Raw genomic sequence first — 25,894 nt, 5'->3', positions numbered from 1 at the left:
ACGTGATGTGGTGTATCCCATTTGCCTTCATAAAATTTTGAAACTCCTGAGAGACGAACTGCGGTCCTTTGTCGCTCACAAGTTGTTCTGGCAGACCAAAACGACTAAAGAGTCCTCGTAGTTTTTGGATAGTACTCTCTGCAGTAGTGGACTGCATTATAGAGACTTCTGGCCATTTAGAATGGGCATCTACTGCCACCAAGAACATGCTTCCTTCAAGGGGGCCAGCAAAGTCAACGTGAATACGTTGCCACGGGTTTTCAGGCCAGTCCCATGGGTGTAGGGGTGCCCACTGGGGTGCATTTCTTACACCTCTGACATGACATACAAGCTTTTGCCTTCTCTTCAATAGCACTGTCCAATCTAGGCCACCAAAAATAGCTTCGTGCAATTTCCTTCATGCGCACTATTCCACAGTGACTGGAATGTAGCTGTTCTAACATCTGTGATCTCAGGGGTGGTGGAATAATGACACGCCTCCCCCACAACAAACAACCAGATTGGACCGATAACTCCGTCCGCCTGGACATGTAGGGAACAAGGTCGGGTGAGACCGGAGAGGTTTGTCGAGATTTTCCATGCATCACCAGGTCCATAACTTGGGATAATACTGGGTCAACGCGGGTTGCCTTCTTTATCTGAGTAGCAGTGATGGGTGTATTCTCTACCTGTTCAAAGTAGAAGATTTCCTTTTGGGCACTATCTTGATGTTTGACCGGTAAAGGCAACCTTGAGAGGCCATCTGCATTGCCGTGCAGAGTGGATTTCCGATATTTGATTTCATATGTGTGTGCTGAAAGTATCAATGCCCAACGTTGCATACGACTAGCAGCTAATGGGGGAATGCCTGTGTAGGGTCCAAAAATTGATGTCAGAGGTCGATGGTCTGTAAGAAGAGTAAACTTTCGCCCAAACAGGTACTGATGAAACTTCCTAATTCCAAAAACAATTCCTAATGCCTCACGTTCGATTTGGGCGTAGTTAGTTTCTGCTTTGCTTAGAGTGCGTGAAGCAAAAGCAATAGGTCTTTCTTCTCCCGAAGGCATAATTAGTGACACGACAGCTCCCACTCCATAAGGGGAAGCATCGCAGGCCAATTGCAGGGGTAAGGATGGATCAAAGTGCGTTAGAACTTCAGAATTTAACAATGCATCCTTAGCTTTGTTAAATGCAACATCACAGGCTTCAGTCCACTTCCAGGCCTTGTTCTGCCCAAGGAGCTCATGAAGTGGTTTTAGCAGTGTGGCTAACTGTGAGATGAACTTTCCATAATAGTTCAGTAGTCCTAGAAATGAGCGTAGCTGGCTTACATTTCGAGGTGGGGGAGCCTCCACAATAGCTTTAACTTTTGCAGGGGCCTTATGAAGACCTGCAGAATCGATGATGTATCCCAAATATTCAACAGAGGGCTTGAAGAATTCACATTTGTCTTTGCGAACTCATAGGCCATACTCTTCCAGTCTTTGTAGGGTAGCCTCTAAATTCTTTAAGTGATCCTCTTCATTTCTTCCAGTGACCAGGATATCATCCAGATAGCACTGAACTCCTGACAAGCCACACAAGATCTGGTCCACAGCCCTCTGGAACAGGCGGGAGCCGATGTGATTCCGAAGGGTAGGCGACAGTATCGATAAAGCCCCTTATGAGTCACAATAGTCAACAGCTCTTGGGACTTTTCATCGACATGCATCTGTAAATATGCTTGACTCAGATCAATCTTACTGAACTTTTGTCCCCCAGCCAGGCCTGCGAAGAGGTCATCGATGCGGGGAAGCGGGTATTGCTCTGCACACAACACTGGGTTGACAGTGACTTTAAAATCACCGCAAATCCAGAGAGAGCCATCTTTCTTCACTATTGGAACGATAGGAGTGGCCCATGAGCTATGGGTAACTGGTATTAGGACTCCATTGGTGACCAGGCGCTCCAGGTCTGCTTCAACTTTTGGCCTGATGGCATATGGCACAGTTCGGGCTTTCAGATATTTTGGTGGACTGCCAGGTTTAATGTTCAATGTCACAGTGATTCCCTTCATACTTCCCAAATCATCTCCAAAAACAGCAGCATGTTTCCTTAGTATAGGGGTTAGACTGGTTTCTTCTTTAGTCATCCGGTGCACTTCTGCCCAGTTCAGCTGAATCTTCCCAAGCCAAGACCTACCCATTAAGGCTGGGTAGTCACCTCTCACCACAAACAGTGGCAATTTAGCCGCCTGTCCATTGAGCTCCACCTTAACATCAATAGTGCCCAACATGGGCACAGCTTCACCTGTATACGTCTTCAGAACAGTTTTTGTTGCCTTAAGCCGAAGATGCTGTAGCTTTTCCTTATACACAGTCTCAGGAACCAGCGAGACAGCTGCACCGGTGTCTAGTTCCATGCGTATAGGTTTGCCCTCCAATAAGGGGGTTACCCAGTATTCATGTGAGCCCGCTGCCAAAGACAAAACATGCAGTGGCACTTCCTCTTGTGAGGAGGTGTCACCTTGATCATCCTGGGTCTGCTCTAGGGTATGCAAGGTTCCTCTTTTTGTCGACCAGACCACAGGCCTCTTTTTCTTTTGTTTACAGGCATACTCAATGTGTCCCTTTTTGCCACAGTGTCGACACACCAGGTCCTTACACCAGCATTCTGATGCCTGGTGACCCGGCTTACCAAAGCGGTAACATTCTTGACTCTGCACCGTTTTGTGGGTCAGTTCTTGTGACACTTTTTGCACCCTAGGGGATGCACCGATGTATTGTGCCTCCCTTGTAGCCAGTTCCATGGAGACAGCAATATCAACAGCCTTCTGTAATGTAAGCTGAGCCTCTGTCAGTAGGCGCTTCCGTATAGCTTCACTGCAGAGGCCACACACTAACCTGTCATGCAGGGCATCATTTAACATCTCTTTAAATTCACAATGTTCTGCTAGCTTTTTTAAAATGGCTACAAATTGTACAACTGTTTCATCTTCCTTTTGGTCTCTTTTGTGGAACCTATATCTTTCAACAATTACCAGTGGTTTTGGGGAGAAATGAGACCCCAGGATGTCCACAATGTCACTGTAAGATTTAGTCTCAGGCTTAACAGGGTGTAGTAAGCTGCGTAGCAGAGAGTAGGTTTTAGCCCCTACAACAGTTAAGAATATTGGCACCTTCTTCGCTTCTGTAATGTCATTTGCAATACCAAAAAGCTCAAAACGCTCAGTATACACATGCCACTGCTCTATATTCTCATCAAAAGGCTCCAGGAGCCTGGTCAGAGTAGCCATGATTTTTAGTTTCACTTTCACAGTCAGTGCAAACAAGCAGCTTTTTTTCTTTGTTTGGTCTTTACCTTGACTTCTACTTCCTTCTGTTACTGGAGCAGCACCAGGATCCCACCCTCGTCGCCAGTGTTATGTCCTAGGGGCAGCCGGTGTAGGAAGCAATCACTTGAGGCCAGAGAGCAGACAGCTAACCAAAACCTCCATTTTATTTACAGAAACAGAGAGCTCACTCAGCCGGTTGAAACCGGCTGAGCTATCCCTTAATAGTCTAACTCAGTTGCCATAGTAACAAAACCCATGACAACCAAATACACAACACTTTCCTGGCACAACTTCCCCCTCCACAGTGATGGCTCGTACTCTTCCCCCTCTGCAAGGTTTAGTTACACAAACAGCCCAGACAGGGAAGCTGTGACAGAGTGGCATCCACCTCTCATGAGCGCCCCCTGGTCGAGTTTGTGTGTGCCTGCTGTTTTTCCTCTGCTCATGGTGTCCCCTCTCAGCCACTGCACTTGTAAGCCAGACCTTCAGTGACCCAACCTTCCAAACAAGTCACACACAGTCCGTGTGCAAAACAAACAAACCCCTTCCGGGGTACATAGTCCAAAATGTCCTCAATGTCCGGCAGTCCTCCCTGGTCTCAGGCCCTTAATTAGTCCAACGGGAGCCCCTAGCAATACCCCCTCCATTGGTGCATCTTTCTGTAGCCCTCTCTGGACTCAGTTTGTAACCAGCCCAGCAGGGCCCATCACAGTACCTTTGCTTGGTCCAGCTAGGTAGCAAGGTTCTGACTCTGGAATTGAGCAGCGCCCTGAGGGCTTCTTCCCTGGGGACTCCTTCCCTCCACCTGAGTCCTCAATGACCCCAGCCTCCCTACTGAGCCATCCCTCTTGGACTCAGTTCTCTGACCACAGCTTCCTGCTGAGCAGTCCCAGGGCAGCCCCCTTCATAGAATCATAGAATCTCAGGGTTGGAAGGGACCTCAGGAGGTCATCTAGTCCAACCCCCTGCTCAAAGCAGGACCAAACCTAGGGTGCCACAGTTCTTATTCCCTTCCTTAGGGCATAGCCACTCCCCATCCCAACCCAGTAAACCTTTAAGACAAGTCTAAGGAGAAAACCAGTTCAGGAGAGTTGGCAGTTTTTCAAAGAGACATTATTAAGGGCACAAGAGCAAATTATCCCACCGCGTAGGAAAGATAGGAAGTATGGCAAGAGACCACCCTGGCTTAACCAGGAGATCTTCAATTACCTAAAACTCAAAAAAGAGTCCTACAAAAAGTAAAAACTAGGTCAAATTACAAATTATGTAAACAAACACCACAAGTATGTAAGGAAAAAATCAGAAAGGCCAAGGCACAACATGAGATTAAACTAGCTAGAGAGATAAAGGGTAACACGACAACATATTACAAGTACATCAGAAGCAAGAGGAAGACCAAGGACAGGGTAGGCCCATTACTCAATGGAAGGGGAAAAACAATCACTGAAAATGTGGAAATAGCAGAAGTGCTAAATGACTTTCTTGTTTCAGTTTTCACCAAAAAAGGTAGTAGCGATTGGACATCTAACATAGTGAATGCCAGTGAAGATGAGGTAGGATCAGAGGTTAAAATAGGGAAAGAACAAGTTAAAAATTACCTAGACAAGTTAGATGTCTTCAAGTCACCAGGGCCTGATTAAATACATCCTAAAACACCCAAGGAGATGACTGAGGAGGTATCTGAGCCACTAGCAATCATCTTTGAAAAGTCATGGAAGACGGGAGAGATTCCAGAGGACTGGAAAAGGGCAAATACAGTGCCAGTCTATAAAAAAAGGGAAATAAGGACAACCCAGGGAATTACAGACTAGTCAGCTTAACTTCAGTACCCGGAAAGATAATGGAGCAAATAATTAAGCAAGCAATTTGCAAACACCTAGAAGATAATAAGGTGATAAGTAAGGCTACGATTTAGTCACGGGTATATTTAGTAAAAGTCATGGACAGGTCATGGGCAATAAACAAAAATTCACAGCCCGTGACCTGACCATGACATATTAAAAATACCTGTGATTAATTCTTGGTGGGGGGGGGCACTGGGGCTGCTGCTGGGAGGGCATCTGAGGGGGTGCTGCTAGGAGGGGGCTCCCGTGGCCAGTGGCACCAGCTGCCCAGGCAAGTGGACTGTGGCTGCTCTGGCCGGTTGGAGACTAAACAAAGAGAAGACAGAGGGGACATAATAGTTTTCAAGTACATAAAAGGTTGTTACAAGGATGAGGAAGAAAAAATGTTCTCCTTACCCTCTGAGGATAGGACAAGAAGCAATGGGCTTAAATTGCAGCAAGGTGGTTTAAGTTGGATATTAGGAAAAACTTCCTGTCAGGGTGGTTAAGCATTGGAATAAATTGCCTGGGGAGGTTGTGGAATCTTCATCACTGGAGATTTTTAAGAGGAGGTTAGACAAACACATGTCAGAGATGGTCTAGAATAGTCCTGCCAGGAGTGCATGGGACTAGACTAGATGACCTCTTGAGGTCCCTTCCAGTCCTACGATTCTATAGCACCCTCATGCTGTGTCCCTTTACTAATTGCCGCTCTTCATTTCTCTGGGCCACTTCCCTTTAGCCCATCTTAGTTGAGTCCCAGCAGCCAGCCAGAAGCTCCTGCCTTGCACCCCCAGTCCCAGACAGTAACTTCCTGCTTAGTCCTAGCAGCCAGCCAGGAACTATTTGTGGGCTCCCCCAGTCCCTGCCAGCAGACTGAACTCTCTCTGGTCCTGCAGTTTCTTTTATTCGAGCCTACTGGGCCCCGATTAGCTGCTCCCTGATTGACTGACCCCCAGACAGCCTCTCTAGGCAGCTTGGCGGCTCCTCTCCACTGCCCTTTTCTGGGGTGTGGCAAGGCTGCAAGTCCTCCAGCAGGGGTCCACAGGGCCTAATCCACCTATCACAGAAGTAATGGTCTCATCATGCCCCCTCATCACTGTGTGATTGTGTGAGCAGACTCATGACTTCGCCCTTAATGTTTCTACAAAAATTTGATTTGAAAGATGGAACTGAGGAATGGAAGCTGGAGTGGTAGAGACGGGGAAAAGATGGCAACAGCAGTACAGTAACGCCTCACTTACCGTTGTAGTTATGGTCCTGAAAAATACGACTTTAAATGAAACGATGTTAAGTGAATCCAATTTCCCCATAAGAATGAATGTAAACGGGAGAGTCTGCCGGCTGGCAGGAGGCACTCTGGGGGGCCATAAGGGAGCTGATGCGGGGCTGCCAGCTGTGAACAAAGCAGGCAGCAAAAGGACGTTATAGCAAAGCATTGCACAACTTTAAATGGAGCATGTTCTGTAGTTTAGCAGGGACATAAGATCGAAACAACATTAAGTGAGAGAATGTTAAGTGGGGAGTTACTCTACAGAGGAGTGCCCAAATAGAATCACTGTTCCCTAGTGAATGTTTGAGGAGCAAGGGTGGGGAGTAAGGAGAAAAGGTGTTTGAATATATAGCTACAATTTAGAGCACACCACCACTTGCAAAATCTCAACAGTTTTACAAAACCGACCAGAATTTTTCAAATTTCGTATTTATTTTTGCAATTAGCTCCCATCTAGTCCAAACTTTCATGAACTTTTGAAACATGCCCCCAAGAAAGTTAGAAACTCATTTTGTTTTCCATTTGTTATTACCCTCTACAAGTCTACAGCATCTTTAAACTCAAAATGACAAAAACAATGATACCCAATATCACCAATATATGTGGGTATGTCTCTCTATTTCTCTAAGAGAAAACAGATTTATAGAAACATCTCTGGGGAATTTAATTGTTTTTATTTAACAAACTACATTTTACAATATATACCAATTTTCTCCTGGGTAACTTTGCAATACCTTTTGACAAGAACAGATTTTAAAATTTTATTAAAAGCTAATGTTAAAATTATATAATACACAGGTTAAGGAAAGAATGTCTGTCCATCTGGGTGTTGTGCTTAGATTATCGAAAAGTACAAAATCTGATTTAAAAATCATAAAATACATATAGTATTTAATCTGCAATAACCCATATTTAGGTGAATAAATTTACTGATACAGTTTAGATATTAGAATCCACTACAAAGAAAACATGTTCATAGAACCAAGCAAAGAACCTGTTATTGCGGAGGAGATTGTACAATGACACACTTATGCTGCTTTAATCCAGGCCTAATTAATCTGATGATTTTACATTCTGACATGGTTTTGCTGAAAACAGACATACCTAATTAGAACATGACTTGTTTATCCAGCAGCCTGCGGTTCCAACTCTAAAAGTGATGTTCAGAAAACAATTGTGCCCTGCAGCATGTAGTTTACTTTGTTACAAAAACCTTGAACCAAAAATGATGCTGTGTCAGCAAGTAGACTGCTAAACAGACATTAAAAGGTGAGCTGATTATCCTGGCCAACTCATGCCACCAATAGTTACACTTTATGTGCATTTTATATTATATTCTCCATTTTTCAGGTGTTCAGAACCCTAGTGCAGTAATTCACTATTGGCTGTTTCACTATTCATGTCAAACATAGTACTGGCCCTAAATATATTTCCTGTTAAACGTTTAGCACAGTTAGTGAAGCATAAATGTACAATAACTCAGTAATCCAGTTGGCTCTGAGAGAACCATTCAAGTCTATTGCATACACAAAACAAGCAGCACACACATTCATATAAGAATTTTGGTCTTTCAAAGCAGAAGACAATGACTTTTTTTTTTTTAAAACTGCACATACATAGCACGAAGGTTATAACACAAAACAATATTAAACAAAAAAGACACTAAGCAGCAAGGTTGATGACTCTCCTATGTTAACAAATAGCGTTACCTCTTTTTTCTCTCCTAGGAAGTGTCATAAGTTAAGGAGAGTGACCTAAAATTTCAACTAGTGCCTAAGGATTTAACTTCATACATCATGCTGCAAATTCATTCCAGATAAAAGCACTGTCTGCATATCCTGTGTGTCACAAATTTCATTTAGCCAACATCAGCTGCAATAATGATAAGAATTATTAAATCTCATGCTAAATGGCAGTGGGAGGGAGAGGAGATTCAGGAAGGTAATCTTCCCTCTAAATCAGCACCTTTGAGTAAATGGACAGGAGCATCCTATAGTAGGAAGTTGATATGTGAACCATCAGCTAATGGCCACTGTTAGTGGAAGGGCACCTGGCTAAATGGATCAATGATTTGATATGGCCAGTCCTATGCTCTTAAGAAACCAAATGTATTTTTGGCTTGTAATTAAGCCCACCTTACAAACAAGAGAACAAGTTCGAATAGATTGATTATGGTTCACCCGGGTCTTCTCCAAACTATGGAAACAACCAACCATGTAGAATTAGTAGCAGATAAATGAAACAGGGGAGTCTGTTGCAGCAGGGAAACTAATATATGATGTGTGGATAGTCAAATATACCTGCAACTGAAAGTAGTAACAAGAAGGTTAAAACAACTGATAATCAAGGCAGGGTAGCCATATTCAACAGCAGAGAATTTCATCAGTAAGACAGACTAGCAGGACAACAGAAGATCTTATGTGGTAAAACAATTGTGAAAAAGAAACAATTTGTCAAGAAATAAATCAGAAATAAAGGGGCTTAGTGACTGACTCCCATGGAGGAGAACATATTTAACTGAAGTAAAGTAATGAAAGCTGCATTGAGCCAGAAGGGAAGACTGCAAGAAAGTAAAAGATCTTAAACAAATAAAGTTAAAATAACAGAGGTTGAGACAAGCCCACAAAACACAGAATTCTAGGTAGAGCTGGTTAGAAATTTTCCATTAGAACCTTTTCTCCTGGAAAATGTAGATTTGTCAAAAGTGGATTTTGTCAAACATTTCATGGAACCTTGTCCATTTCAGAACAACTGAAATAGCTTGTTTTGATAAGGTCAAAATTTCCAACCTTTTCAAAATGGAATATTTTGATTTTTTGTTTCAAAATCGTTTTTTTATTTCAACCTTTTTTATATTACAAATTATAATATAAAATGGAAAACAAGAGTCAAATCAAATCAACCCCAAATGAAACTGGTTTCAGAATTTAATTGTGTGGGGATTTTTTTTTTTAAAGTAAGTTTTGTTCCATTTTGGAATGGAAAAAATTTCAAAAAATGTGAATTTTCTCATGAAATGAAAAATCCAGTTCCCCCTTAGCTCTAGTTGTAGGTGAAGATATCTTAACTCATCATTGGTGACCATATATCGCTACACAAAGTTGCATACTGGCGGGATCCAGCAAAACAAGATACTCCATGGTGCTATACAATATGGAGGACGACGATTGGCAGTGGTTCTTTGGCACCAGATAGTAGTATTATGCTAAAAGCAATGAAGGAAATGTGTGTAGAACTATATATATTTAGCACATATCATTGAAGAATTCCTCCAACTGGAAAACTTCACAGGAAGTACACAGCAAGGGAATATAGCAATCATATAGACACCCTTTCAAAGAACACACCTTCAGGAAATAAATAGCAGGGATTGGCTTCAGTGTTCCAACTTCAGTGCACACCCACATTAGCTTCCAGCCACTCTAGTGTAGATAATCTTTCCTCCTACCTACTACAGGAGTTGCCATAAACCTCTCTCTTTTTCAGCACTCATCTTCTGAACCTTTAGTAAACTGGCTTTTAGTCACTCCCCTCTGCACCCATTCTATGGTTTTCGTCCTATCACCTCTCTACAGTGCTAGGGTTTTTTCAGCTTGACAAAGCAACTGCCCACAAGAAAGCTTTTCAGAAAGTAGGGGGGAAAAAAACATGCTCAAGTCTTGAAATGAAGACTTTGGCAGCCAAACATTAGGGTCAAAATGTTCTTTTAGGAAGACCTTAGCACCCTTACCCCTTCATATAATCAATCAGACTTTAAACTAAGAGAGAGGGTAGCACAACTACCCCTCCTCTTCTTTAGCTTTGTTAAGTAGAGCTCCCCTCTTCCATGCTTGATGCTACAAGAGTTCCCCCTCCTATTGCAATCGGCTTTCACCACTGCACACAACCTGCATTCCCCCTACATAAAAATATCATACTAAGACTACTCTCTTAGGAAAGGAAAGAGCTACGCTCACTTTCTGTGCTTCTTATCTCTCACCCCCCTGCAGGTTACTGTCCTAAACCCTGAATTCTGCAAACTGATGCAAGCAGGGAGGGCTCTTACACCGACATAGAATCCCACTGAAATCAATGAAACGACACAGGAATCAGAGCGGTTAATAAGAGCACAGCTGTTCTTTGCCAGGACTGACTCACTGTTGTATCTTCATTCAGATTTATGTTACTATTCTTCTGCTGTATGATTTTTTTTAAGTATTAAAGACAGAATTACCTCTGCTCAAAGTACAGGAACAGATTTACTCATATAATTACCATTAATAAAATAAAATGTTTTATCCTCCAGGTTTCTATGTTTCCAGTAGACTTGTTGAGACAGCACACCCTGTACATATTGATCATCACAATAATGAATCAAGCTGTATTGCTACTGGGAGCAGTTTTGCTCCCTTCTCAGCTCGACTGTTTGGCTGGTGGAAGGATTAGAAATCAGAGATCAGCCTAGACTTTACAACAGAGACTTAGCCACTTTAGACTAAAAATAAACAAAAAGAGAGAGAGGCTGGAAAAAAGGATTGATCGATCCTGTGACAGCCAGTCCCAATGTGCACACTTTTACCACAGAAAGTACAAGCACCATCTGAAGTTTACAGGGTTTATCTCCCCACAGCACATAATTCCTGTAGCTCTTAACTCTACAGGGTCATCTAAGAATACAAATATCTATACCACACACACACTGCAGACCACGGACACCTCAACCTGCATTTCTGACAAGCATTTCCATTAAGCAATAAAGTAAAATTTGTAAGCATCTAGTTTATACAGTTATGCAAATTAGATTTCCAACTGCTGTTGCAGCAAATCCTCATACAGCTCTGTGTGCTAAAATAAAACTTTAAGTACTAGCAGCTTGACTGGATTCTACGCGCTTGTGAGGTCAGACAGGTTTCACGTCCAGTCTATTGAGCCATTCTCTACCCAGACACCTGGTTTGTACAAGCTCGCTATCCAAGAAAACTAGAGTATCATTTACAGCAGTCTCATCAGGACTGAGGAGCCCAGCTCCCTGGAGATGAGCAGGTTGGGTTCACCAGAGAACAGACTTCCTGACGTTCTCCAGAATGGAGTTTCTTCTCCAAAGCATGAAATTTGTGAGATCACTTACAGTAGGGAGGAAAGTGGAGCTCTGCTGTGAAGAGACATCAAATCAAAGACAGAAGCCATTAAGCCAATGAGTTGCAGAACTGTCTGGCAGATGGATGGGTCTGTATGGGGACCTTGGTTGCTAGAGGAACCATTTTCCGAAGCCTCGTCTGAAACAGTCACATATGGCTCTCCCAAGTACTGATCCAAGCTCCCAGATGGATTAGTTCTTTCTTGACGTCTTATTATAAACCCCTATGATGAAAGAAGGGAGCACATTTTTTTGAATCACAACATGGGTCTATGAAATAAATTTGACTTTTAGCAACTGTATAAATGACAGAACCAGAAAGCCTCCCTGTTAGAGGTGGCTGCTACTACAATCAGATTCTAGGAGAACATTCATGGAGTTGTGCTAGAAGACCTTGGTGAAAACTGAAAGGACTGAGTGATCTTGAATCTTAAGTATTTATGATGAGATGCTGAAATAGGTATTATGAAAACTAGCCACCTTTCAGACCTGTAGATGCTAAAAGTTCTCTGTTGTACAGCTGCTCCTGAGAACAAAGAGATTCTATCTGGAATTGCTTGTATTTCTAAAAAAGCAGCTTAACCATTTCAAATGCAAGACTCTTCTGAGGCTTCTCTATCCTTCAGCACTAGATAGTAAATGTCTTCATCTAACTTCTCAGAAGGGACAGGAAGACTAGCACAAATATCTAGGAGGAATGGGACACGCTTGCTTATAAGCATCTCTTTTGGCAGGGTTCAGGGACACATTTATTGAAATGAGGGAAATTTTATGTAGTAACTCTGAAAAAACAGCAAGAACCCATTTCTTGGATAGTTTTCCCCCCCCACTCTGAGAAAACAGTAAAACTACCCATCCCCCGACACTGGAACAAGTTTAGGGGAGTCAGAGTGTAGCAAATGCAGGACGCCAGAAACTGGAAATACTGGGATAGGGACCTCCCAAGCATCTTCTCTTGTCCCTTCAATATATACTGTAGCTCACCAAGCCACAAACTGGGAAGATTTATGAGGCTGGTATGATCTTCTAAAGAAGTTTTTCAACTTTTAAGCAGAAATGGACTGACCAATCTTGGAAATATCTGAACTTCTCTAGACTAAAAAAAAAAATTCCCTGATTTAAAACTGGTTTACATAGGCTACCCCAAAAAGTATACTTATCCAGAGTGGTAGGGAAAGGAGCTTTAGGTTGTTCCTAAACTCAGTGAGCAGGGGGTTTATTAGATATTGCTCCACTGCCCATGGGTTTAGCAAATATAAAGAGGTGTCAGATAGTATGGCAGTAGCTAAAGTGACATGATCCAATTTGTCTCTTTCTCCTCCTCTCAAGGGAGGCTAGCACCTTCTCAACATCCTTAAATGAGATAATAAGAGCTCTTGTGACAAAAAACTGAAATTAAAGCTGCTCCCAAACCCTTAGATTATGTATTTTGTTAAGATAGAAGCTATCTTCTTGTCAGATGGTTACAAAGAGAAGAAGATGCTCTGTGTAAGGGAACACAACATATCTTAGAGCCCCCTGCAGTATAGGGATGTTTTTTGGCAAGGAGACCCAGGTTATTTTTCCTCCTTACAGCGCTTTTATGCATTTTGTCCAAAACATCAATCCTTTCCTCGAATAGGAAACAGTACAGAAATCTCTTCTCTTTTTGGGAAGGTCATTGAAGACAGTAGGTGGTACAGAATCCTCAGACAAGTGTAGTGCCTTGACTACTACTCTAAGTGGCTCATGCCCCAGCCTCCGCATTCAAAAAAAACTCCTCAGAGAGACAAGCTCACAGTCGGACACCAAAGAAGATTAAGACATTTTCCCTTCTTCCTCAGAATCCCACGTGGATGTAGGCCTGGGTTTACTGTGGTTTACTGTAGTTAGGCTGACAGGGTGAGGGGTAAATGAATGGGTGGAAAGGGACACTAGGGTGGTGGAGGCTTTAACTCACTGAATGTCTTGTTTAACTCCAGACTGAAAAAAACCAAAGGGGAATAAAAAGCACTAATTGGAAGCCATGAGAGGATGACTGGAACATATGAACTCACCTGAGACGCATCTTGGGGGAGTAGTATGGGAACTGGCAGGAACTTTATCTTCTGCCTGTAGGTCTTGTCAGAAGATAACACGGAGCCTGTGGGAATGGGAGGAGGCACAGGTCCCACCTTACTAGACTCTACAGTTGGCTGGGTATTGGACTGAGGGTAAAACCCAACACATCTCTCTCACTTACACACACACACTCACACAACTTTATGCATTGGACACTGCGGACAGAGCAGTTGGTAAAGACTCTTTCTTTTCTCTATTTTTTAAATATTCTCCCAGGCAACTTTTGAAGAAAAAAGGCTCTCATATGAACACCTGTGTGTCAGCAACTGTTCCTCACTGAGGCAGACCAGAAACATTTGGGAATAGCTTCCTACAAATGTTCATAGTCACTTGCTTTGGAGTGGCAAAGAACTGGATGTCTCCTCCACATAAGATCTGCAAATATTCAGTTTCATTTTGCTTAACACTAGTCAAATCCTAGGAGGCCGGACATCTGTTAGGATGATATGTGGAAGAGCAGCACAAAAACTAAAACAAAACTTTGTTTTTTAAAAAGTGTTTGTGAATTTCAATTCTCATGACAGGTGTCAGCTTGACAACTCTGGACATCAAATCAGATGCAGCACAACCCACACCACCCACGACCCAAAATATTCTTCAACTCTGACCTAACAAATAAGAGACCGTGAAGTCACCCTTGACAGACTATTGCCTCTGCTGAAAATGCCAACAAAGGTTTCATCAATTTAAGATATTTTAAGAGCAAAAGGGACCATTACAATCTGCTAGTCTGAATAGTATGGGACATAGCATTTCACTGAAAAATATTTCTGCAGGGGAAGGAATTCTTCTTCCCAACTATGGAAGTGAACATATTGAACAAAATAACTTGTGGTTAAATGAGAGCAGTACATGCTAGCTGTAACAGTAGCATTTAGATCTGAACACGTCCTCTCTTTTAAACAAAAAATATCTACATTCAGGAAACCCCACAGAACAGCTTTACCTAGCCCTACTAGTGAGGGCTCACAAATGCATACTTTCATACTAATCTTTGTTCTAGGTGTCAGAAAAAAGCCAAGGCTACTTTTACAGGAGTTTACATGTCATAAGTCAAAATGGCTTATTCTTTAATTAATGCATACACTATAACAGCTTCACTCCAGTCTTACTGGTAGAGAGGTGTCGAATAGATTGGTCTGCAATATCTTTCCTGTGTCTCAGTCACAGCGTGTCCCTTCATGAAACAGAAGAATCCAAATAGTTTTTAGGTATGAGACATCAAAACTGTAACCGTGTCAACACAGCTACACAATAAAAAGAGGTTACTTAACATCCTTACACACGCACACACACCCCCCACACACACACACTTTCATTCTAACATCTTTTGGAACCCGGCAGGGTGGAAATTCTATTTTTTAAGTTAAAATGTTGTTACAATGAGTATCTTAATGATGGACACCGAATGAAGATGAAAAACGAGGTACAGTAACCTTGTATCAGAATATAACGATGTGATGCTCAGACAGTCACTAGATCAGTGAAACATTGGTTACTTTAGAAGTATGAATAAATATAGAATTCCTCATAAGGAGGACATTTTGTTCTCCTCCTGGGAAAGTTTAGGGCATTTACTGTATTTATAAGTTCACATTTATTCTAATGCTTCATAAGAACTTTATATTCTGCTCCAAGATCATGACCAAACAGATTTTATACTCATAGTCCAAGGATTGTGATAGAACTATTCAGCTAAGGGGCCAGATACAAATGTTCAGACCACACCAAACCTTACTAAAAACACAGACAACCTTAGAGCAATATACAGACTAGAGAGCATTACAGTCAAAGTGAAATATTAATGTCAGAAAATTATGCAGGAGATGGGAAATGTATAAGATGCAATGCCTGCACCTGCTTTTTGACATACACAATAGCATGCTCAAGGTTTCATCTTTACTGTTTTTGAAAGGTCGACTTTGGACTACATTATAAAATACTGTGATATTTTTCTCTTCTTTTATATAAAATTAATCTATTTAACATGAAAGAAAAACATATCACTAGCTGGTGCCACCTATAATGAATGGACTGCAAGTACTACCCCAATACATCTTCATTCTCATCTGCAATGTTTTATTACTGTCTCTTTTCTATGGTATATTGCCCTCTTATTTGGAATTAGTCCTAAATGAATGATTTGGAAATTTGGGCACAATGTCCACCTACTACTAAGATGAGACCATGAAGCTTGTTTACTCATGGGGGAATTCTAAACCACTGTGCACGTGCAGAATTCATGTCCCCAGCAGATTTCTTTGCTTCCCTGCAGAAAAATTACTTCTGACAGGGAAGCAAAGGGAAGCCACAAGAGCAGTCATGCACCCCTCCCTGGCAGTGCAGGCGCATTGATTTGGGCACCCAGAGTAGCCTGTGGAGACATAAATCACCACTGGGGGCGGGGGGGTGGAGTTAGGTGGGCATGCATGCATGGGGAGACATCAATCACTGCCGGGGTGGGGGGGCTGGGTATGTGAGCAAGCGAACGAGACTTTGTCCCTCTCACTTGCTATTGCAGTACAGTCCAGTGTGGAGGGGCAGGGCTTCAGGGTGTTTCTGAGGAGGTTGGCATGGGGCAGGCTCTATCCCCTCGGGCAGGCTCAGTCCCCTCGGGCAGAGCAGAATGTAGCAGCCTGCCTGCTTAGTGAATTGTTTCCACTGTTCTTAGTTTTATACTCCTGGGGGAATTCACTGATATAAAAGATTTAAGGCTCCTTTACATTGCCAGAGTGGTGTAAAGGAGCCTTATTGTAAATGACAATACGGCCTGGTAAATGCTTATGATGCTTTAGTGATTAGAACTGGTCTACATTTTTTGATTGAAAAATGTTCTTATCAAAATGCGCTTCATCAACTGTTTATTACTGACCTTTCTGAAGATGGTCAGTAGCCCATATACATTGTGAATTTGATTCCCCCTCCCTCACTTGCTCTTCAGTTGCCTATGATGTAATATGAGCATATGGCTACACATATTCATTGACTAATATCTAGAAATAAAGGGTCAAATCTAACTACATTACTATAAGACAAAGGGGATTTGGGGATTTCTTCCAGTGCTCCCCACTCCCATTCTCCATCCACTGTATTGTAGTTTAAATAAATTACCAAAATAATTGAAACTGGTGTGATTATATTGCGTAATTTAGACAAATAAAATATGCAGAATTTTAAAACATTGTGTGAGAAATTTTAATTTTTTGGCACAGAATTCCTCCAGGAGTACTTGCTGCACCTGTCACATAGCCAACTAGAAATCTACATTGGCAGAGATCAAAGTACATTATACCACCAACAAAGAGCTCCACACAACTCTCTTAGTACTCCCCACGCATTTTCCCCCACCCTCCATTGGTTCATTCTGGGACATATACACCTAAACACTCACAGGTGTATCTATATTACATAATCACAACAAAAATGCCAGGAGCTCAAGATGTAAGGAGGACATAATTTAGTTTTATCCAGACCAAGCCTACAAATAGAAATGGGTGTTGTTTCACGTAAAGCAGAGGGAAGCTCATGTGAGGAAGGTTCAAACTTGGGATTGGAATCCTAAAAAACAGCTACAAAATATAGGATGGATATATTTACTGTTACAACCAAATTATATGTATGTCTGAACTAAGTCACAAAATTCTCATCAGAGAACAAAAGACTTGCCATGAGACAAAACGTAAGCAAACACAACCACAGCAGGCAAGGGCACACCACAGGTTTGCAGTGACTGTGTGTCTTTCAGACAGCAGTAATTTATTTATCCCCGTCATGTAACTTTAACAGTCTGTCTGCCTGGTTCTTGGCAAGCACTGACTTGCACTGTCACAAACTGTCTGACAGAGTTTCTTAAATGCTTTTCTGTTGTAGCAACCAACAAATCTTCATAAAATAACCATCATTTCCCATTCTTCTTCCATGCCCTCCCCACCACCAACACCAACAAAAAACAACAAAACACATAAGAAACCTTCAGAAAATAATCCCTATACAGTTCTGCTACAAACCAGGGTTATTTTAATTTTACACATCCAAATTTTTGTGCATACAAAGCTTTCGGAATCTGGTAGAGAGAATTTCTGTTAAGTTTAACTGAAAAATACAGTAATTAAAAATTAATAATGGGTGTGGGCACGCAGCTTCCCCGCCCCTCCCCCACCACACACACACACCCACCCCCAAACTTCTTTACTGTTGTTCATGTGGATTTGTGCCAGACATTCTGCATCCTCATTAAGTGGTGTCTGGCAACCTGCCTGAGTTTTAGTGGGTTCTGGGAATGCCAATATATTAACCAGAGGACTTTTCGCATTACCCTTTAGAGTTTTTATTCTAGAAGAGTCAACCATTTGGCACAGTGCAAATTTATTTCATCCGGGAAAGCTCTCAGTTGCCAATCAAGAGAGAAATTACATTTAGATTCTTTGTCATCTCCAAGCCCTCCATCTGAAAAACAAGCTCAGTGGAAAGAAAGTGCCTCACAAATACAATTTTAAAAGCCCAAATGCCATTTTTAATAGGATTTCAAAGAAAAGGAATCCAGATATGATGGATCTCAATATTGTTCACAACACACACAAAAAGATTAATTCTCATTTCCTTATGTGTTAGCGGCAGAAGCTATTTTAATTAGGAAGAAGAAGCTTGCACAATATTACTCCGGTAATTAAAGATAATACAGGAGCCTGCATGTTTCCTATGCCTAACTAAGTGCATTATGTTATTGACATGAAAAGTAACTAACAAAATACACTACCCACAGTATCTTCCAGACACCAATCAGTGCCTACGCTAGTGAAGGATTTTACTAAATGCCTATATATTATACACAAACAGATATTTAGGCCACAAAAAATTAATGATTTTGCACTCAACCTATACTCTTCTTTAATCTACATACACGTACAATTGTCTGTAGGGTTTGGGAGGCAGCAAATAAGTTACTAAAATAAAATGTTGACATTTTTCTTTCATATGAGTAGCACAACTGAAAGAAATTTTAACTGTTCTTTACTGGAACATTCAATTTTTTGTGTACAACACCATGGAAAAAGGTAAATCCATGAACCATACATTTATCTCATTTACCTTAATTTCTCCTGCTTCATTGTGCTTTCAGCCAGATCCTGCAGTCCAGCTTAGCCAGAGGTACTTACCTGAATAGTCCCATTAACTTCAATGGGACTACTAAACTAATTAAGGGCTGCAGGGCAAGTCCCTTGGTACCTCTACTCAGTAGCACTGAAGACATTGCTATATACTGGCCATCAATTACTTTGTTCTCTGTATAATTCTGGTTTGGGCAAGAATTTGCTGACTGAATGGCAAAACTCCAAGTGTAATCTCTCCTCTACAGTGAGCAGTTACCCAAGGTTCTAAAAAATTACAAACCAAATTTACTCAGAATTTCCCATTGTGTACAGAGGGGTAACTACCTTAGCAGACTGCTTCCAGGTCTCAATGTGCGAGGCAAGACAGCTATTTTTAGAAACAGTCACCGGCTGGGTAAAAGAAAAATGTGTGTGTATGAATGTTTATACTGAGGGGGTGGATTCTCAACAACTGATGCACCAATGTACTGGCACAATCTCCTTTAACAAGCAGCTGGTGCTGGCAGGGTGCCACTGAAGAATTCAGTGGTTATGCACACCAAACCTGCAAAGAGACTGCACTAAAATCTCCTAGAAGTGTATAGATTCCTGTCCTGTTATTGATGGGCATGCACATATGTACGGTATATGCATAAAGTTGTTCTAAATTACAGCAACTTCAGCTAGCGTAAAACTTTTCCAACGCTAATCATGGGGCAAAAACCAAAATGTTTCATGTTAACATATGGAATGTAAATGTGCGTAACTCTTTAAAGTTTATTTCTCTTGAAGTTTACACTGAATAGGAAGTGTTTTTTTTAAATCTAGGATGATTTTCATAGTAATTTACATTCAGACAGCATTCTACATCCTGAAGGGATACCAAAGACTTGTTCATATACAGCACCACTTGAGTGCTGTCACTTCTTGGGTAAAGGGCAGTAGCCAGACAGACACACAGACACAACAGAGCATGTTGTACAACAGCTGAGGAAAAAGAAGGAATGAAATTCTGATCAAGCAAACTGAGGCAAAAGAACTCCTCTTCCAACAATGCCATGGCACTTTTAATTTACACACAGAGCAGACAGAAACTCAGCTTTTAAGGTCTCATCTGAAAGATCTTACCTACAAGGAACTGCAGGTAACTCTGTTTATCTCCCTCAAAATGATGAAGGGATGAGTTATTTCAAGATTATCAGGTAATGTTTTTACTGATAAACATTAAGCCTCCCAAAAATTTTGGACAGTTGTAGCTTATCCTGGAATCCAATTTTCCAATTTTGTTTCCCCAAAATTTTCTTATAATATGTCCAAGACACTGAAACATGGACTCAACTTCATCCATCAAAAATTGTGCCAGAGCCTGGAATGTTTCAATTAATGTAAGCCAATGGACTGATCTTACATTGTTAACTCATTCTTTGTCTTACATTTATCATCATTTAGCTTTGTATGGCCACTTCAGGTTGCTGAAAGAGCACACTGAGATGCATTATGTACATGCAATAGCAATCTTCATGTACTCACATGGTCGAATTTAATACATAGCCAAAAATACAGAATATATAAAGATGTGTTTTATGTACATAAACATATATATGTAGATTTATATTTGACACACTGCAGTTAAAATTCTCTTACTACTGACTTTGTGGCATACTCACAGTAACTCAATAGTCAGTGCTGCAACACTAGTACAGATATAGATGTGGAGAACATTTTGTCACTATTTCAGCTGGCAGTGAAGTGGGGACATTCATCAGTTAATAGACTGTCTCCCCTCAATGTCTTTCCAGCTAAAGAGTCCTTTTTATTTCTAACAGAGATGAAGCTACAGCGTCTGCATGCTTGCTAGTGGCAGCCTACACTATCACCACAGAGCTCCACTTAGCAGTGCATCAAAATGAGTATCATTTTATTTAAACCAATTTTGGACTGCTATGAAATGCAAAGCCATTAGAATATTATTCTAGAAAATAAATTAGCTAGTGGGGGCAAAACAAAACTCTGTCCAATTAAAGACACTTAGGGTTTGAAAACTCTAATGCAGAAAAACATTTCCCAGCAGCAAATGTTACTGTAGTTATCCATCATATTAGTTCATCAACTTTCCCTGAAGTCTATTCTTTTTAGATTGCTATATAACTACCAGTAATTGTCCCTCTGCTTTCTTATTGCTGAAATACCTCTGACCTGTTGGCTAGCCTGAGAAATGAGATCCTGCATATATTTGTCTCTACACCTTTATGCGATGCACCTTTTCCTTGCATAAGCACTTTTAAAAAATTAAGTCTTTTTAAAACAGATCCTTTCTAATTAAATATGACTCCTTCCTAATTGAAAAATATTACTCTAGGCATTCTAAAATTATACATTTATCATTCCAAATGCCCTTTTCAGTACCACATAAAATTACTCACCTGATTTTTACTGTCATGCGCAACCATCACCAGTTACACATAAAAAATACATTTTGCTAAGCCTCGAACATTACAGAGAAACACTCAGTTTAGACAACACATCATCATATATGTACAGTTTAAGACCACTGAACAAAGGGAAGTTCTTTTCTGGTTTTGCCTGTTTCCTGTTTATTCCATCGTGAGGTTCAAAAGAAAAAAACTAAAGTGTGCATTTTATCCATTTAAATCTTCTCAGCAACTATTATATGAATATTATACATACATTCACATAATTAGCTTCCCAGTTCAAGCCATAAACTTCTGATGTCACTACTCCTAGCGTTCTCAAACTGGGGGTCGTGACCCCTCCAAGGGTCGTGCAGTTTTTATGGGGGGCGGGTCGTGAGCTGTCAGCCTCCATTCCCAAATCCCACTTCGCCTCTAGCATTTATATACGTGTTAAATATAAAAAAGTGTTTTTAATTTATAAGGGGGGGGTCACACTCAGAGGCTTGCTGTGTAAAAGGGGTCACCACTACAAAAGTTTGAGAATCACTGCCCTACTCAATGCCATCTGTGCAAGGTAGATCAGAGATACAGATAAGGCTACATTAGACTTGTGCTAATATGTGGAAAAGAAAATAGATTTCAGTAAATATGAGTCTGTTTTCCATGAGCTCAACAGATATAAGCAAATGCTTATGTGCTCCCTTCCTTCCTGTAAAAGTTGTCTGCATGGGTCTGCTGAACAGTTTTCTTTACAGTACAGACACCTCTGTTATAATCTTTCTTCTTCAGGGCAGCATAGGACTGATGTCGCAGACCTGCCATTTAGTATTACTCCACTGTGCTATGTAAAATTAACTCTTCATAGCAATAGATGAATATTCATACAAAATGTAAGGATTATTTTAAGTATCCTCCTGAAGGAACATGCGGACAGAGAGCACATTGGGTAATACAACTCTAGTTTTGCAGCCTGTTCTCTTCTCCGAAAAGCCTCAGGGAAGCCACCTTTATAGTGATCTATGCTGAAGTACCCCAGTAAGTCCCCCTCCAATCTGCATGCAGCATCCCAAACCAAACCAATCCATTCAGCCCACAAAGCAAGACAAACAGATGCATGATACATTCCCAGATTTCCCTTCAACGGTGAAGAACACCATTTGGAGGGAGGAGTGAAAAAAGGTGATTATTACACACCGAGAGAGACCACACGCGTAGACAAAACCCTCCCGACAACTGTGTCGGAGTTTTGCAAGGATGACAACAACACATCCAACTAAAGGCGGACTAGCATCGCCATCGCCTTTGATTTAAAAGCCGTGTTACCCCTATTGCCGGTCACTGCTTCCCACGCAAACTAAGCCCCCACTGGCAAGGTAACGCGGCTAGCGAAGGGGAGCACCGGGCACTCATTCAGGTCCCTTTGTCAGGTTAGCGGCAGCCCCGGAGCCACCTCCCCCGGGAAGGCAGAGCTGAGCTCGGGTGCATGACCGGCAGCTCCCGCACACCGCCGCTGGGGAACCCGGACCCCCCCCGGTGCGCACCCAGGTGTGTTCAGCTGCCCGCGCAGGTCACCAGGGAAAACCCCTTCTCCGCACAACCTGGGTCTTGTCTCTTTAAGAGCCGCAGACCTTGAACTCGGGCCTCCCCTCACTTTCCCAGTCACTTTCTGGCGGCTGCAGCAGCAGCAGCAACTCTCCGGCTCCCTCCCCTCCCGGCGAGCTGCATCTCCATGAGCAGCGCCGGCTCCAGCCCCGAGCCTGCAGGCGAGGCAAGGGGGAAATGCCCCGGCAGGCGCTGCACTCACCTCCTCTCCGAGCCCTGCCGCTCCCCCCTGCAGCCCTCGTGCGGAGCAGCGGCAGTGCCCGCCTCCTCCCCCTGTCTGCCGCGGCGGGCGCTCAGCCTGGGGCTGCCTGCGGCTCATTCCCAGGCTCGCCTCCTTCCCCCGCCTCCCCGGGCTGCTGCTGCCTGTCTGCAGCCCGTCTGGCTCCCGGTGACAGGCAGCGAGAGGGGGCGGGGGAGGGGACGCTTCCTGCCCAGCCCCGCCGCCGCCGCCGCTATTCACAGGCCACACTGACATCTGCTGGGCTGGATGTGCCTGCACAGGCGGGGGCGCCGCCGGCTGGGCTGGGGCGGGGGGGTTAGATGGACCTGCCGGTCTCTCACAGGTTAACCCAGCACATCACGCATCAGGCCGGGGCAGGGCTTGGCTTTGTAGCTGCGGTGATCCGAGGTCCTGATTTTATAGGGTCAGTCCCGATTTTGGGATCTTTTTCTTATAGAGGCTCCTATTACCCCCACGCCCTGTCCCGCTTTTTCACATTTGCTGTCTGGTCACCCTGCTTGCACCTGGGGGTCAAACCTGTGTCCACGCCTCAGTGGTTGGAAGGGTGTTACAGCGTGATGCAACTCTCTGCTGTCCAGGGGCGGCTCCAGGCCCCAGCACGCCAAGCGCGTGCTTGGGGCGGCATGCCGCGGGGGGCACTCTGCCGGTCGCCGGGAAGGCGGCAGGCCGCTCCGGTAGACCTCCCGCAGGCATGCCTGCGGAGGGTCCGCTGGTCCCGCAGCTCCTGCTTGGGGCAGCGAAATGTCTAGAGCCGCCCCTGCTGCTATCAAATGTCACACACACACACTTTCACGGCTCTGCTGCTCTCCTCAGGGCGTCTTACCTCCCAAATGAAGTGACCAGCACTACAGTAGCTCAAATGTTGATTAGCCCTTACGTGTACCTCTACTCCACTTTGCACTCTTACATAAAGTGGGGTCATGGCATGCTTGACGTGCCATGGGCAGCTAATGCTGCTGTGTCCTTTGTGTGTATGCTTGTTAAGCATGTAAATATTCATATATACCCTCCTCCTGTCAAAAAAAAATCCTTTTAATTGCTTAACATGACATTTCTCCTCCCTACCAAAAAGTCCACCGTCCATACCAAATCCCCTTTTCTTGCCAAAACACGTGACCCACTCAATTGCCCTTTCCCACCCAAGCTGTAGTTCCCCAAGTTCCTTCCCTGCAATTAGTTTATGGGCTAATTTTAGATAAGACACAGTGAGTGGGGCAGGGAACAAATCGTAACAAATGGACATGGTGAAGAATGACAGGAGTTACAATAATAAGATTACTATGTGCATTTCTGATGGTTCAAATGTGTTTGGGAGGATTTTTGTTTGTTTTTATTTGTGGGGCTGTGTTTTGTTTGCTTTGCTTTTGCTTTTCTGTTTGCTTGATTGGTTTTGTTGTTTGATTTTTATGTTTCCCCTTTTTTTTAGGTATTGTTTAAGATGTGAGTTGTAAGGCGAGAGTGGGATGCACCACGGATAGTGATTTGGCAGATCAGAATTGGGAAAGCTTTCCATTCCCACATTGCATAATGGGAAGAGGCACACAAATTATTGTGGGAGATGCAGATGAGCAAAGCTGGCATTATAAATAAAACAAAGAAGGCTGGCTACCACGCAGAAAAGACCATGCCTGATACATAAGAAAGGGTAGAGTTATGCAGGTCTTGAAAGTAACAGCAAGCAGTTTGAACTAGATGGAAAATGTGAACTAGGAGAGGGAATCCAAGAAAGAGACATACAGGGTCAGATTGACACTGACAAAGGTAATTTTAGCATTCATATTCTGGATGAACTGGCGCAAGGAGCAATAGGAGTGTCAGGTAGGCCAGAGAAGGTAGATTGCATCAATCAATCTGATAGATCATGGGTTTTCAACCTGGACGTCTCAGTCACCAGAAGGTCACAACTACCCTGCCCTTGTTATGGAAAAGGTTGAGACACGGTGCTTGCTCAGTGCTTCCCCTGCTGGCTCAAATTGGCAGAGCTCTAGCTTTAAGTCCTCTAAATAGATACCTCTGGATTTTGGAGCTGAAGGTCAAGAGTTCTACAGTCCTGAGCACAGACTATCCTCAGCGCTATCCTCCTCAATGCCATTGCAAAGAAAAAGAAATACAGATTGTGTTTAATGTCCCTCACTTCTGTGACGGAATCTTACAAAGTCCCCACAGGCCCTTTTTTAATCCAAAGAAAAGTTCTTGAAACATAACAAATCACCCACCATCTAATGGGTTATCCCCATGTACAGATTCTGGAGCAGAGGTCAGATTGCTGAGGGATTCTGCTTCTTAAAAGAGGAGAGGGGCTATAGGGGGAAAGTAGGCTATTTCTGCTTGCCATCGCACAGAAAAACAATCTTCCATCCTAATAAGTACACAATGAATAGCATCACTTCTCACATTGTACCTTTAGCAGATATGGGCAGTCATAAACTGGTGTGATATATTAGACATTCAGTAATGGGCCAGATTACACTCTCAGATGCACCAGTGTAACCAAGAGTACAATATGGCCTTATGTTCTTAATATCTAAGGGTGGATCAATTAAAACAAGTTTGAATTCACGTTATAACCACAACATTCAACAAAGGCGAATAGAAACTCCTCTCTGTAGTCTGGCAATGCCTTTTACCACTGTTACAAACCGAGGGAATTTGTGCCACTACCTTATTGAATCTCTATCATGCCAAACTCTCACAATTTGGTTAAGCCAAGTAGGTTGTCAAACGACTGCTTTGGTTCAGCAATCACCCAAACTGCTCATTTAGCCCCAATACACATTTTACAAATATTATTTACAGCTAATGAACACTTACAATACTGGTATTTTTCTAATCTTTTTAACTTCTTTCTTCCTTTTCCTTCTTTCTAACTTTCCACAGGAAAGGCTAGAAAATGCAGTTGAGAGAAATATGCAAACACATTTTCACAGTCGCACATTTTTCCCT

The 25,894-nt window shown here is 42.6% G+C and overlaps 1 protein-coding gene across 2 annotated transcripts in view; it reads right to left on the bottom strand.

Annotated features, from left to right (window-relative positions):
• LDLRAD4 (low density lipoprotein receptor class A domain containing 4) overlaps window positions 1–23,009 on the bottom strand; it is a 418,872-nt gene extending 395,863 nt beyond the window's left edge. For both annotated transcript variants that reach the window (XM_045005248.1, XM_045005252.1), the window contains exon 1: window positions 22,913–23,009. The gene's annotated coding sequence lies outside the window, so the exon portion shown is untranslated. The remainder of the gene's footprint in view (window positions 1–22,912) is intronic.
• Between the last annotated feature and the right edge of the window lie 2,885 nt (window positions 23,010–25,894).

The sequence above is a fragment of the Mauremys mutica genome, chromosome 2 (assembly GCF_020497125.1).
Source record: "Mauremys mutica isolate MM-2020 ecotype Southern chromosome 2, ASM2049712v1, whole genome shotgun sequence".
Taxonomy (NCBI): domain Eukaryota; kingdom Metazoa; phylum Chordata; order Testudines; family Geoemydidae; genus Mauremys; species Mauremys mutica.
This window is presented reverse-complemented; position numbering and strand designations above follow the sequence as displayed.